The following is a 15,428-nucleotide window of genomic DNA, read 5'->3' as shown; positions in this document are numbered from 1 at the left end:
CACACGCGGTGGAGGACTCGCCTGAGGCCCCCACTAGCCCCCAGACCGCGCCAGGGGCCCTGGGCGCGCCCTCGTTCCTGGTGGGTCTCCTGGGCCACCTTTGGTGAGCATCCTTGGTCCCCAAATTTCCTTCTGGTCCAAAAAATTCTCGAAAAAGTTTCATGGCATTTGGACTTCATTTGGTATTGATTTTCTGTGAAGGAAAAAAACAGCAAAAAATAGCAACTAGCAGTGGGCACTATGTCAATAGGTTAGTGTTAAAAAGTGATATAAAGTTGCTATAAAATGATCATAAACCATCCAAGAATGATAGTATAACAGTATGAAACAATCAAATTTAAAGATATGTTGGAGACGTATCAGAACCAAAGTAAAAAAAGTCGGTTGCACCAACTAGTGCAAATTGTCCTAACTTTTCGCGTTTTGGTGAGACCAAAAGATAACATCTCGGTGAGAACGATTCAATTGGCCTAGGCAGTCCCAGTATCTCGGTGGCGCCAAACATTAAAACTCAGAAATTCTGAATGTTAACAATTGGGAACTAGCAAGTTGGCACTACTTTTCGGTTGTACCGAAGCGAGTCTTGGTTGTACTGAGTTGCTAAGGTTTGGCTTGGGTTCTGTCTAGGGTGAAACTCGGTGGGGCTGAAATGGAATAAGTTGGTGGTATCAAATTCGATCATATGATTTTTGGACATAATGTTTTGTGGGAGAATGGTTGAGGCTTTTGGTGGCTAATCTCTAAGCACTTTGAGCAACTAGATCATTATCAATACCTCATCCGCTTTCAATAGGATTGGCTTTCCTATGGACTCAATTGTGATTTCTCACATAAGATAAATTGTTGAGTCTTTAAGATCTTACCAATTGATGTTCCTTTCATCTAGGGATCCTCCTCATAATCCTAGACAATCCATTCATTGAACTTTTCCTGAAATATACTTGATAGGCTCATTAGTTACATGAACTATATGTTGTTATTAATTACCAAAACCACCTAAGGAGAAGTTGTGCTTTGAATCTCCCCCTTGTTGGTAATTGATGACAACATATAGATCAAACTTTGAAAAAAAAACAATCAATGCATAGAATTGTCGCTTTTAGAAGTATGTGATAAGTAAAGTTCCCCCCGAATTTGTGCACTATTTCATATTCGTGTTTGAATGCAAATGCACAATCGATTAGGATCATGGGTCAAATTTCATGTGACATACAATTTGATGGAGCACATAAAAGATATGAATGAATTACAGTGCACCTAACACCAAGCATAAGAGTGAATGGTCATAAGATGAATATCACAAAAGACAGGAAATAGTAGGATCAACTATAATGTGCATGATCAAACACAACATAAATTAAGATGAGCAACAGATAGGCCAAATGTCTTAAAAGTCAAGAGAAGCAACAAAAAGCGACACACACACTCTCTCTCTCTCTCTCGAATCCCTATGATCTATACACTTCTCCCCCTTTGGCAACAAGTTACCAAAAAGATCGAAATGTATAGATCTATATGTATGTGTGGCCAGATCTCCTCCACGTGTGGATGAAGCTGCTCCGGTGGTCGTCGAAGGAGTCGAAAGAAGCATGTCGGTGAATATGTGTGCAGAAGTCCCGTGAGATGGTGGAGTGGACACTCGAGGAAGTGAAGGAGCGACGGTAGATGTCATAGCTAGTGCATACACTAAAGGTCTCGTCTCTAGGGCAGCCACAACAACAGATCTATCCCGAGTCATGAACTAAGCGTCATAGGGACTATGTGGCCATCATCATCTGAGCTTGGCAGGGGAACTGCTTCTACCTCCTACTTCAGTGCATTGACTGTGATGGTAAACTTAGTCACCTCGTTGTGAAGATCATGGAACTTGGTGTCCACAATCTGCTCTAGACTCTTCTGGTTCAGCATGATGTCAGTAATGCTCTTCTCCATTTTCTGGGTGGCACTCACAAGATAGGCCATGTGATCATTCTTCATCTTTAGGACTGAAACACTAGCGGCTCTTGCCGCTTCTGCCTAGACCTCAGCCTCTATAGCTACGTAAAGTGTAGATGAATTGGGATGAGATGGATCCATGACCACAACATTATCCTCAAATTCTGGTTGGAGGGGCACGTGAGGATGATCAAGTAGATATAGACTATTTTCAATCTTAGAATTGATAAGCATATGAATATATAGAGTATATCCACAAGATCTCTTCTAATCTGCACCAACCCTCTTGATGGTCTCTACTATGAGATACCTCACTCTCCTCGTGTGACTGTTAACGTGCTGTAGCATGTCAATGGAATAGCCACGGGTCATCTTTTCATCTCCTGATTTGGGTGAGGGAGTCTCGGACTAAGGGATCCTCGGGCCACTAACCTATTGATGTCCCACAAGCGTATGGGATCGCAACAGTTTTCGAGGGTAGAGTATTCAACCCAAATTTGTTGATTTGCCAAGATGGGAAGCGAAAAAATATTCTCAAGTATTAGCAGCTGAATGTGACAGATTCAACCACACCTGAAAGATTAGTGTCTCCAAGCAAAGTATCAGCAGCAAGGTAGCACGATAGCAACGGTGCCAGATAAAGCCTTGTTGACGAGATGTTAGTGCCGCTTACCTAGCCTCGGCAACAACGCCAACAAAGTCTTGCAGCAAGTAATAGCGAAGTAGTAAGGAACAGTAGTAGCAGCAGCAGCAAAGTAACAGCAGTAGCAACAGTAGCAGCAAAGTGACAACAGTAGCAACAGTAGCAGCAAAGTGGCCCAATCTCTTTTGTAGCAAGGGACAAGCCTAGGCAAAGTAACGTAGCGAGAACCAGTAGTAGAAGAATCGTAGGCAGTGGATCGGGGATGGATGAGTGTGACGGATGTGATTCATCATGTAACAGCTATAAAACGGAGAGATATGAACTAGCTCCGTTCGTCAATCTAATGTAGGCATGTATTCCGTATGTAGTCATACGTGCTTAGGGAAAAGAACTTGCATGACATCTATTGTCCATCCCTCCCGTGGCAGCGGGGTCCTAATGGAAACTACTTGATATTAAGGTTCTCCTTTTAATAAAGAACCGGACCAACGCATTAACACGCGGTGAATACATGAACTCCTCATGCTATGGTCATCTCCGGGAGTGGTTCCGGCTATTGTCACTCCAGGGTTGCCGGGTCATAACACATAGTAGGTGACTACAACTTGCAAGATATGATCTAAAACACACATATATTGGCGACAACATAATAGGTTCATATCTGAAATCATGGCACTCGGGCCCTAGTGACAAGCATTAAGCATAGCCAAGTAGTAGCAACATCAATCTAGAACATAATGGATACTAGGGATCAATCCCCGTCAAGAACTAACTTGATTACATGATAGATCTCATCCAACTCATCACCGGCCAGCAAGCCTACGATGAGATTACTCACGAACAATGAAGAGCATCATGGAATTGTCGATGGAGAAAGGTTGATGATGACGATGGCGACGATTTCTCCTCTCCGGAGTCCGAAACGGACTCCGGATCTACCCTCCAGATGAAGAACAAGATGTGGCGGCGCCTCCGTATCGCAAAACGCGATGAAACCTTCTCTCTGATTGTTTTCCAGGCGAAACGGAAGATATAGAGCTGAGATTGGGAGCGGTGGTGCCACGTGGGCCCCGCAAGCCTGCATGGCGCGGCCATAGGGGGTGGCCGCGGCCTGTGGGCATGTGGCCCACTGGAACGCCCCCTCTGGTGGATCTTTGCGCGGGTATTTTTCTTTTATTTCAGAAAAAATCTCCGTAAATTTTCAGGACGTTCCAAGAACTTTTATTTCTGCACAAAAACAACACCATGGCAATTCTACTGAAAACAGCGTCACTCCGGGTTAGTTCCATTCAAACCATGCAAATTAGAGTCCAAAACAAGGGCAAAAGAGTTCGGAAAAGTAGATACGATAGAGACGTATCAACTCCCCCAAGCTTAAAGCCTTGCTTGTCCTCAAGCAACTCAGTTGACAAACTGAGAGAGACAAAAGAAAAACTTTGACGAACCCTGTTTGATCTTGTTGTTGCAACTATGTCTAACTCATAACCAGAATTTCAGCAACATCACAAGCAAACCACATAAGCAAATGACATCTAGGTCTCACGGTAAACTCATATCAATGGCATAATCAGCTAGCGAGCAAATAATACTAAGTCTCAAACATCAACACTTCAATCAAAACAACATGAAGCAGTACAAATAGATGGTATCCGCTAGCTCTTTCTGAGACCGGAAAACATAAATGCAGAGCACCTTAAAAGACCAAGGGCTGACTAAACATTGTAATTCAAAGCAATGAAGATCCAGTCATAGTCATACTCAACACAGTTAAAAGAAAAGCATAAAAATGATAGAGGTGCTCTCTAATTGGTGCTTTTGTAAGAGGAGGATGACTCAACATGAACATAAATAGACAGGCCCTTCGTAGAGGGATGCATTGATTTTCAAAGGTGCCAGAGCTCAAGCTTTTTAAAACAGAGATAATAATTTTGGGTGGCATGCTTTCATTGTCAACGCAATGACTAAGAGTTCTCAACATCTTCCACGCTACACATGCTATAGGCGGTTCCAAAACAGAGAAGTAAAGGTTTGACTCCCCCACCACCAATCAATCACACTCCACGGCTAGCCGAATCCTCGGGTACCATCCATACCAACATCAATCCTGGAGGAGTTTTGTTTGCAATTATCTTTTCGATTTAGCATGGAACTGGGAATTCCAATTACCGGCCCCTTTCTCGTGAATGATAGTGAATAAACACATATCGAGGATAACATGCCTAGCATGGAAGATACCAATAGCCCCCTGTCACCACATGAGCGGTTCGGGCATGCAAAACAGATTATTTCTTGAAGATTTAGAGAGTGGCACATGCAAATTTACTTGGAACGGCAGGTAGATACCACACATAGGTAGGTATGGTGGACTCATATGGCACAACTTTGGGTTTATGGGAGTGGATGCACAAGCAGTATTCCCGCTTAGTACAAGTGAAGGCTAGCAAAAGACTGGGAAGCGACCAACTATAGAGAGACATCAGTCATCAAAATGCATTGAGACTAACTAACATTGAGTGCAAGCATGACTAGGACATAAATCCATGAACATGAACATCATAGAGGCTATGTTGATTTTGTTTCAACTACATGTGTGAACATGCGCCAAGTCAAGCCACTTGAATCATTCAAAGGAGGATACCATCCTATCATACTACATCATAGTCATCTCAACATTCATGTGGGAAACCAAGGCAAACCATTACAAGCTCCTAGCTAAGTAAGCATGGCATAAGCAACTATGATCTCTAAGTTGTCATTGCAAACATGTTTCTGTCACAACAAAGCTGAATCAGGCATGATGAGCTAGTCATATTTACAAAAAAAATAGATTGAGTTCATACCAGCCTTTCTAGGCTCAGTCACTTCATCATATATCGTCATTATTGCCTTTCACTTGCACAGCCGAATGATGTGAACAATAATAAGAGTGCTCGTGCATTGGACTAAAGCAGGAATCTGCAGGCAAACACAAAGGAGAAGACAAAGTAATATGGCTCTATGAAAGCTAAATAAGTATGCATGCAAGAACCACTAAACATTGTAACCAATATCTTCGACCTTGACCCAAAGAAAAAGAAAACTATCTACACGGGAAAGCTCCCAACAAGCAAAAGAAGAAAAATAAAATCTTTTTGGGTTTTCTCAAACTAGACAGACACACGAAAAGAAAGCAAGAAAAAGAAAATAAACTAGCATGGATGATACAGTGGCAAAGTGTGAACATCGGCTAACAAAGTGAAAGCATAAGCAAGAATGTAAAGTCGGTGAGAACTCGTACTCCCCCAAGCTTAGGCTTTTGGCCTAACTTGGTCTACTCCCAAGGAGGGAAATAACCAGCTTCAGGGTACTCCGGAGTGGACTGAGGATGCCACTGCTGTGTGAGCTCGTCCGGCTCCCAGTGATAAACTGGCGTCTGGTACTCGACTGGCGGCTCGGGCACGAGCACCTGTGGTTGGGCCAAGCCCCAATATGCGTAGATGTCCGAGGGCATAATAATGTACATGCCTACATGAAGATTGAACAAGGAAGGAGCAGGCAAAGTAATAGTCTCATGAGTACCCTAACTAAATACCAGGTTATAAATCATCCTTCCACCTATATCTCTATCAAGAAACTCATGGCGAACCATGCTATCGTAATCTAGATATCCCTCGGGAAGAAGAATCTCTTCTTCTTCCTCCAGTCTAATGGGTATCTCAAAGTGTCTGGCAAGACAGGTAGCATAGATACCTCCATAGACAACACCTTTAGAACGGTTCAGGTTCAACTGTTGAGATACTATAGCGCCCAAGCTATAAGTTTTATCGTTATAAAGGGCTTCGCGCAATACCGCAAGATCTGGGGAACTAAGTGACCCAGCTTTCCCACGACCCATCAAACATTTTACTACTAATAGTGAGAAGTACCGAAGCACGGGAAAATGAATGCTAGCAGCTCTAGCACAAGACACTCCTCTCTCCTTTCCTACAACAATTGTACTGATGAAATCTTTCAAGTCCCGTGGACGAGGTTCATGAATATCCCCAACGTAAGGTAATTTGCAAACATTGCAAAAATCCTGGAGTGACATGCGCTGGGGGACATCATAAAGTTTAAACTCAACCATAGGAGGATTCTTCCTCGGATGGAAGTTAAAGCTTTGTGCGAAGATATTAGTGAGGAGGAGGTATTGTGAACACTTATCTTCAACGAAGGCGGTAAGGCCTGCGTTCTCCACCAAGGGATAAAAGTCCTCATAGATTCCAGCGGCGCGTAAGAACACGTCGCTTGGCCACTCGCACGCTCGAACTTCCGCGACTCGAGGGACCGGATACTTGGGCTTCTTCTCATTCCCATCATCCTTGGGGTCACGGCTTGATGAGCCTGTCAAGAACTTCCTCATCTTTTCCCTTTTCTATCTCTGAAATTTCTGAATTTTTTAGTGATTCTAAGGAAAAGTGAATAAGGCTCAACGAAACTCGTAGCAACTACTCCTACAAGTGCCTGGAGACCATATTAAACATAACTACTTGGGACCAGCTAGAATCACCATGCAAAGCTCCAGAACATGGTCACCAAGGCAACAAAAATACGTGGAGTATAAGGCACTAGAGCAAAAACTAATTGGACCAATGGAGGAGTCACTTACCAAGGAGTAGTTTCCCCAAAACAGTTCGAAGAACGGTGATTTGAGCAAAGAGATCGAAAATCCCAGCAAGAGGAGCAAGAACACGGGTTTGAGCTGCGAAACGATTTTTTCTGGAGGAAGGGGAAGGAGATAAGAGCAAGAAGGAGTGGAGGGGGTGCCTGTGGGCCCCACAAGCCTGGGTGGCGCGGCCAGGGGGGTGCCCGTGCCCCTAGGGATTGTGGCGCACTGGTGTGGCCCCCAGACAGACTCTTTCCTAGTATTTTTCAAATATTCTAGAAAAAATCATACTTGTTTTTCACAGCGTTCGGAGAACTTTTATTTTCGGGGTATTTTTCTACCGGACGCTAAGACAGAAAACAGGGAAAACTAAACTAAATCTATCATTTTTCTTCTAAGCAACCTAAAGTGAAAGCTTGGAATAGAGGTTTGTGACTCCTCGATTCATCCATCTCATGGTCATCGAAAGAAATCCGTCAATGGGGTTGATCAAATCCCCTCGACAAAACTTTCTCGAATCGCAAAAGAGAATTGAGAATTTTCGAATAGTCACTAGGTCACCTCAATGGGGATGTGTATCTCCCTAACAAGCAAATCATACTTCATCTTGACACAAGGAATAGGGCATTCAAAGCTCCCAATAAGGATCGATGAAGTTTTTTCGATAGCATTAATGCAGTGTACTCGATATTGTTTCTTCGAAAGTGCACCGTATGCTCATTACCGTTGACATGGAAAGTGACATTGCCTTTGTTGCAATCTATAACAGCCCCTGTAGTGTTTAAAAAGGGTCTTTCGAGGATGACAGCCATGGCATCGTCCTCGGGAATATCCAAGATAACAAAGTCTGTTAAGAGAGTGGTGTTAGCAACCACAACAGGCACATCCTCACAAATGCCGAGAGGGAAAGCAGTTGATTTGTCGGCCATTTGCAGAGAGATTTCAGTGGGTGTCAACTTATCCAGTTCAAGTCTATGATAAAGAGAGAGAGGCATAACACTAACACTGGCTCCAAGGTCACACAACGCAGTTCTAACGTAGTTGCCTTTAATGGAGCAAGGCATAGTGGGCACACCGGGATCACCTAGTTTCTTAGGAGTTCCACCCTTGAAAGTGTAATTAGCAAGCATGGCGGAGATCTCAAGATCAGGTATCCTCCTCTTATTAGTCACAATATCTTTCATGTACTGGGCATACGGAGACATTTTGAGCATATCCGTCAAACGCATCTGTAGAAAGACAGGTCTGATCATTTCAAAGAAGCGCTCAAAATCCTCATCATCCTTTTTCTTGGATGGTTTGGGAGGAAAGGGCATAGGTTTCTGAACCCATGGTTCCCTTTCTTTACCATGCGTCCTAGCAGTGAAGTCATTCTTATCGTATCTCTTAGTCTTAGGCTGTGGGTTATCAAGATCAACAGGTTCAATCTCCACATCCTTTTCATTGCTAGGTTGACCATCAACATGAACATCACTATTGATATTATCATTAGGCTCATGTTCATCACCAGATTGTGTTTCAGCATCAGAGACAGAGGCATCGTTTGGACTCTTAGGTGTAGCAGCAACAGGGTTGCTAGCGTGCAGGTTCCTATCATCTTTCTTCTTCTTTCTAGGATGACTAGGTGCATTAGTGCTAACTCCTTGAGACACTTTTTCAACTCTCTTCGGATGACCCTCAGGATACAGAGGTTCCTGGGTCATTCTACCGCCTCTAGTGACGACTCTAACGGAATTGTCATTCAACTCGTTGAGCAAGTCATTCTGAGCTTTAAGTACTTGTTCTACCTGAGTAGTAACCATGGAAGCATGTTTACTCAGAAGCTTATGATCATTGACATTTCTGTCCACACAAGCACTTAAATGACTAAGCATACGAGCATTATTTTCCAGTTGTCTGCTAACATAATCATTGAAATTTTGTTGTTTGGCAACGAAGTTATCAAATTCATCCATGCATAAGATAGCAGGTTTATCAAAAGGAATATCACTCTCATCAAACCTACGCAGAGAATTTACTTCTACTACCTTTATCGGGTTATCGAGACCATGGATCTCTTTGATAGGTTGTAGATTTTTGACATCTTCACATTTAATGCCTTTCTCTCGCATAGATTTCTTAGCTTCTTGCATATCTTCAGGACTAAGGAATGGAATACCTCTTTTCTTCGGAATTGGCTTAGGAGGTGGTTCGGGAATAGTCCAAGCATTCTCATTGCACAAGATGTTATTCAATAGAATCTCATCTTGTTCTACGGTTCATTCCCTAAAAACACTACTGGCACAACTATCTAGGTGGTCTTTGGAAGCATCGATAAGTCCATTATAGAAGATATCAAGTATCTCATTCTTCTCAAGAGGGTGATCAGGCAAAGCATTCAGTAGCTGGATAAGCCTCACCCAAGCTTGTGGGAGACTCTCTTCTTCAACTTGAGCAAAGTTGTATATTTCCTGCAAGGCAGCTTGCTTCTTATGGGTAGGGAAATATTTTTCAAAGAAGTAGTAGACCATATCCTGGGGGCTACGCACACAACCAGGAGCAAGAGAAGTGAACCAGGTCTTAGCATCATCCTTTAGCAAGAAAGGAAACAACTTGAGCATATAGTAGTGGCGGATCTTTTCCCCACTAGTGAATAGGCTGGCTATAGCGTGCAGTTTGGTAAGATGGGCTACAACCGTTTCAGACTCATAACCGTTAAAAGGATCAGATTCGACCAGACTGATTAACTCAGGGTCAACAGAGAATTCATAATCCTTATCGGTCACAAAGATAGGCGAAGTAGCAAACTTCGGGTCATATTTCATCCTAGCGTTCAGAGATTTTTCTTTCCACTTGCGCAGAAGTTTCTCAACTTCATAGCTATCCTTACACGCAAGAAAATCCTCAGCTATCTCTCCCTCCATAACATAGCGTTCAGGCATAACAGGCAATTCAGGCATAGCAGCAGGTTCTACTTCAATAGTATGAGCAGTTTTAGAAGTATCATCACGTCTAGCAGCAACTCTACCAATATGTGCATCAAGGGCACCAAGTGGCAAAGCAGTATGAGGCACAACATCATCAGGCATAGTATCAAGCATAGCATCATCAGGCATAGTATCAAGCATAGCACCATCATGCATAGTATCAAGCATAGCATCATCAGGCAAAGTATCAAGCATAGCATCATCATAAGCATCATGGGCAGCAGAAGTAGCATCATCAAGCACAGGTGACATATCAAGGTTTCTAGCACGAGGCAAAGTCGCAAACTTACTTAGAACTGAAGGTGAATCAAGTGTGGAGCTAGATGGTAGTTCCTTACCTCTCCTCGTAGTGGAAGGCAATATTTTAGTTCTTGGATCTTTCGGATTCCTCATAGTGACCAGCAGACGTCAATCCCAAGTGACTCAGAGAATATAGCTGTGCTTCCCCGGCAACAGCTCCAGAAAAAGCCTTGATGTCCCACAAGCGGATCGCAACAGTTTTCGAGGGTAGAGTATTCAACCCAAATTTGTTGATTCGTCAAGACGGGAAGCGAAAGAATATTCTCAAGTATTAGCAGTTGAATGTGCCAGATTCAACCACACCTGAAAGATTAGTGTCTGCAAGCAAAGTATCAGTAGCAAGGTAGCACGATAGCAACGGTGCCAGATAAAGCCTTGTTGACGGGATGTTAGTGCCGCTTACCTAGCCTCGGCAACAGTGCCAACAAAGTCTTGCAACAAGTAACAGCGGAGTAGAAAGGAACAGTAGTAGTAGCTGCTGCAAAGCAACAGCAGTAGCAACAGTAGAAATAGTAGCAGCAAAGTGGCCGAATCCCTTTTGTAGCAAGGGACCAGCCTAGGCAAAGTAGCATAGCGAGGACCAGTAGTAAAAGACTCGTAGGCAGTGGATCGATGATGGATGAGTGTGACGGATGTGATTCATCATGTAACAGCTATAACACGGAGAGATATGTAACTAACTCCCGTTCGTCAATCTAATGTAGGCAGGTATTCCGTATGTAGTCATACGTGCTTAGGGAAAAGAATTTGCATGACAACTATTGTCCATCCCTCCCATGGCAGCGGGGTCCTCATGGAAACTACGGGATATTAAGGTTCTCCTTTTAATAACAAACCAGACCAACGCATTAACACGCGGTGAATACATGAACACCTCATACCATGGTCATCTCAAGGAGTGGTTCCACCTATTGTCACTCCGGGGTTGCCGAGTCATAACACATAGTAGGGGACTACAACTTGCAAGATAGGATCTAAAACAAACATATATTGGCGACAACATAATAGGTTCAGATCTAAAATCATGGCACTCGGGCCCTAGTGACAAGCATTAAGCATAGCCAAGTAGTAGCAACATCAATCTAGAACATAGTGGATACTAGGGATCAATCCCCGTCAAGAACTAACTCGATTACATGATAGATCTCATCCAACTCATCACTGTCCAGCAAGCCTACGATGATATTACTCATGAACGATGAAGAGCATCATGGAATTGTCGATGGAGAAAGGTTGACGATGACAATGGCGACGATTTCCCCTCTCCGGAGCCCGAAACGGACTCCAGATCTACCCTCCAGATGAAGAACAAGATGTGGCGGCGCCTCCGTATCGCAAAACGCGATGAAACCTTCTCTCTGATTGTTTTCCAGGCGAAACGGAAGATATAGAGCTGAGATTGGGGGCGGTGGTGCCACGTGGGCCCCACAAGCCTGCATGGCACGGCCGTAGGGGGTGGCTGCGGCCTGTGGGCTTGTGGCCCACTGGCACGCCCCCTCCGGTGGATCTTTGCGCAGGTATTTTTCTTTTATTCCAGAAAAAATCTCCGTAAAATTTCAGGATGTTCCGAGAACTTTTATTTCTGCACAAAAACAACACCATGGCAATTCTGCTGAAAACAGCGTCAGTCCGGGTTAGTTCCATTCAAATCATGCAAATTGCAGTCCAAAACAAGGGAAAAAGAGTTCGGAAAAGTAGATACGATGGAGACATATCACCTATCTTCATGGGCCGGACTCATGGGTCGCGTGATGATTATCATTGGAAGGCCGAACTACAAGATGACGCCATGTCTTGTATGGAATCCTGTGAAGCCTTGGTTTATGATCCAATTCAAGATGGTAATATCGGCATATCCTTCCTAGATGTAACTCACCATATGTAACCCTAGGTACCCCTCGTGTCTATATAAACAAGAGGGTTTTAGTCCATAAGGCAAATTAAGATCACTACTCCTAGGGTTTTAGACCACATCATATGATCTCGAGGTAGATCAACTTTTTACTTGATACTTCATCATCAATGCAAACAAAGCAGGACGTAGGGTATTACCTCCATCAAGAGGGCTTGGACCTGGGTAAATATCGTCTCCCTGTCTCCTGTTACCCATAGATCCAAGATCCACAACTCGGGTCCCCCTACCCAACATCTACTAGTTTTGAAACCGACATTTGGCATCATGGTGTGCCTCAAGATGGTATTGGAGGTAGTCAAGCCTACTTGTAAAAAGTATACAATGCCAAATTTGTGGGTCTTCACATATTCTTAAGGAACTGGGTTATGCATGTTGTCCATGGAGTTGTGTTTCATCTTGGACCCTGAGCATACATCCAAATCTCCGTCTTGCACCTTGGAGACTCCTAAGATGGTAGACCACTCATAAGTATTAGATTGGTGGCTGGTGCCTTCTGGTATGCACACTATCCTGCCTTCTAGATAGAAATGTGTTGTGAAGTAAAATTGCATGATGAGCTCATCATATCATGCAGTCATTTCCTCCCCAATAAACTCATCAACGCCCATCTGTGTGAAATTCTCTTGGACATGGGGAAAGTAGTCCTCATTTTACTTGATGTACTCCCAGTCCAAATACCTCATATCACTCACTTCTGGTGTCTGTATGAAAACCGACAGACCTCAGGGTAGGGGGTCACAAGCTATGAATCTCGAACGGATGGTAACTGGAACAAGGAGACGGTGTTTACCCAGGTTTGAGTCCTCTTGATGCAGGTAAAACCCTACTTTCTGCTCTTGTTTATATCAATGGACAAGTATCAAGTACAGAGTTGATCTACCTCAAGATCATCATATGTGTTGTAACTCTAGGGCCAGGTGAATGATATTGCGTTGATGTCTCCTGTACGGGCTAAACCCTACAAATTATATACATGCCAGGTAGGGTATATAGGGTTACAAGGTTGGTATCTTGGTGTAGAGGTGGTAGGAGAAGTCTTGGAGTATATGACAAGCCTTCGATAGACTCGGACCCGATCACGCTGCACCATGCACGCTCTAGAGTCCATCTTGACAAGGACGAGGAACCATCGGCACAATCTGAGGAGCATGGTCCGACTAGGGTAGGGGCCCCCTATTCTAGGATATCGTTAGTAGCCCCTGAACTGGTCTTCGACGCCGAGGACGACGCTCTCGGAATTAGGTTTCTGTAGTCTTTGGCTTGATAGGCGAGTTCCCTTGATTCCTCGAGCTTGGTTTTAGAAAGCCTTCGGCTAGGTTAGTAACTTTTCCCGGAGGTCCCGACTCCGTCGCATGTGGCGTTTCATTACTGACCTTTCTAACCACCACTTATGGGGATCTGGACCGCTTTATGGCGAAACATCAAAGTGTCAACCTTTTCCATTTTTTATAGGCAAGCGAGTCGTGCGAATTTACCAAGCACCCGACTCATTTTTCAAGCAAATCACGTTAGCACTCTCCTTCTCCCAAGTCCACCCCTCGATAGCTCTTCATGGCGAGCAATGTTGGTTCTTCGAGGCGCCCTCATAGCCCTCTTAGAGGCAAATGGGGCAGCTGAGTTGTTTCCCGACTTCAACTGGAGCGCCTCGCCAAGGAAGGATATTTGCTAGATTCAGATTTGACAGCGACCCTCTCCGGCTTGACATCCATGAGAAGGAAAATGTACGTATAGAATCACCCTTCTCCTTGATGAACCACAAGTGTAGGGGATCTATCGTAGTCCTTTCGATAAGTAAGAGTGTCGAACCCAACGAGGATCAGAAGGAAATGACAAGCGATTTTCAATAAGGTATTCTCTACAAGCACTCAAATTATCGGTAACATATAGGTTTGTGATAAGGTAATTCGTAATGGGTAGCAAGTAACAAATCTAACAAAGGTGCATCAAGGTGGTCTAATCCTTTTTGTAACAAAGGACAAGTCTGGACAAACTCTTATATAAAACAAAGTGCTCCCAAGGACAAATGGGAAGTTTTGTCAAGCTAGTTTTCATCATGCTCATATGATTTGTGTTCGTTACTTTGATAATTTGGTATGTGAGTGGACTGGTGCTTCGGTGCTGCCTGATACGTCCGTTTTGCATCATGCTTTTATGTTGATATTTATCGCTTTATGGGCTGTTATTACACTTCATGGTACAATACTTATGCCTTTTCTCTCTTATTTTATAAGGTTTACATGAAGAGGGAGAATGACCGTAGCTGGAATTCTGGTCTGAAAAAGGAGCAAGTTTGAGATACCTATTCTACGCAACCCCAAAAGCCATGAAAATCAACGAGGAATTATTTTGGCATTTATAAAAAATAATGGACAGAAGAAGTACCAGAGGGGAGCCACCACGAGGCCACAAGCCTGCTAGGCGCGGCCTACCACCCTGGCCACGCCTAGGTGGCTTGTGGGCCCCCTGTTGCCCCTCTGGCTCCCATATTTTGCTATAAGGAGGGTTTCATTCCAGAAAAAATGAGAAGGAGGCTTTCGGGAGGAGACGCAGCCGCCACGAGGCAGAACTTGAGTAGAACCAATCTAGAGCTCTGGCAGGGCCGTCCTGCTGGGGAAACTTCCCTCCCGGAGGGGGAAATCGTCGCCATCGTCATCACCAACACTCCTCTCATCGGAGGGGACTCATCACCATCAACATCTTCATCAACACCATCTTATCTCCAAACCCTAGTTCATCTCTTATAACCAATCTCCGTCTCGCGACTCCGGTTGGTACTTATAAGGTTGCTAGTAGTGTTAATTACTCTTTGTAGTTGATGCTAGTTGGATTACTCAGTGGAAGATCATATGTTCAGATCTCTAATGCTATTCAATACCACTCTAGTCATGAACATAATTATTCTTTGTGAGTAGTCACTTTTGTTCCTGAGGACATGGGATAAGTCTTGCTATAAGTAGTCATGTGAATTTGGTATTCGTTCGATATTTTGATGCGTTGTATGTTGTCTTTCCTCTAGTGGTGTTATGTGAACGTCGACTACATAAC

The sequence above is a fragment of the Hordeum vulgare genome, chromosome 1H (assembly GCF_904849725.1).
Source record: "Hordeum vulgare subsp. vulgare chromosome 1H, MorexV3_pseudomolecules_assembly, whole genome shotgun sequence".
Classification (NCBI taxonomy): domain Eukaryota; kingdom Viridiplantae; phylum Streptophyta; class Magnoliopsida; order Poales; family Poaceae; genus Hordeum; species Hordeum vulgare.
The sequence above is the reverse complement of the archived record's forward strand: the minus strand, read 5'-3'. Positions refer to the sequence as shown.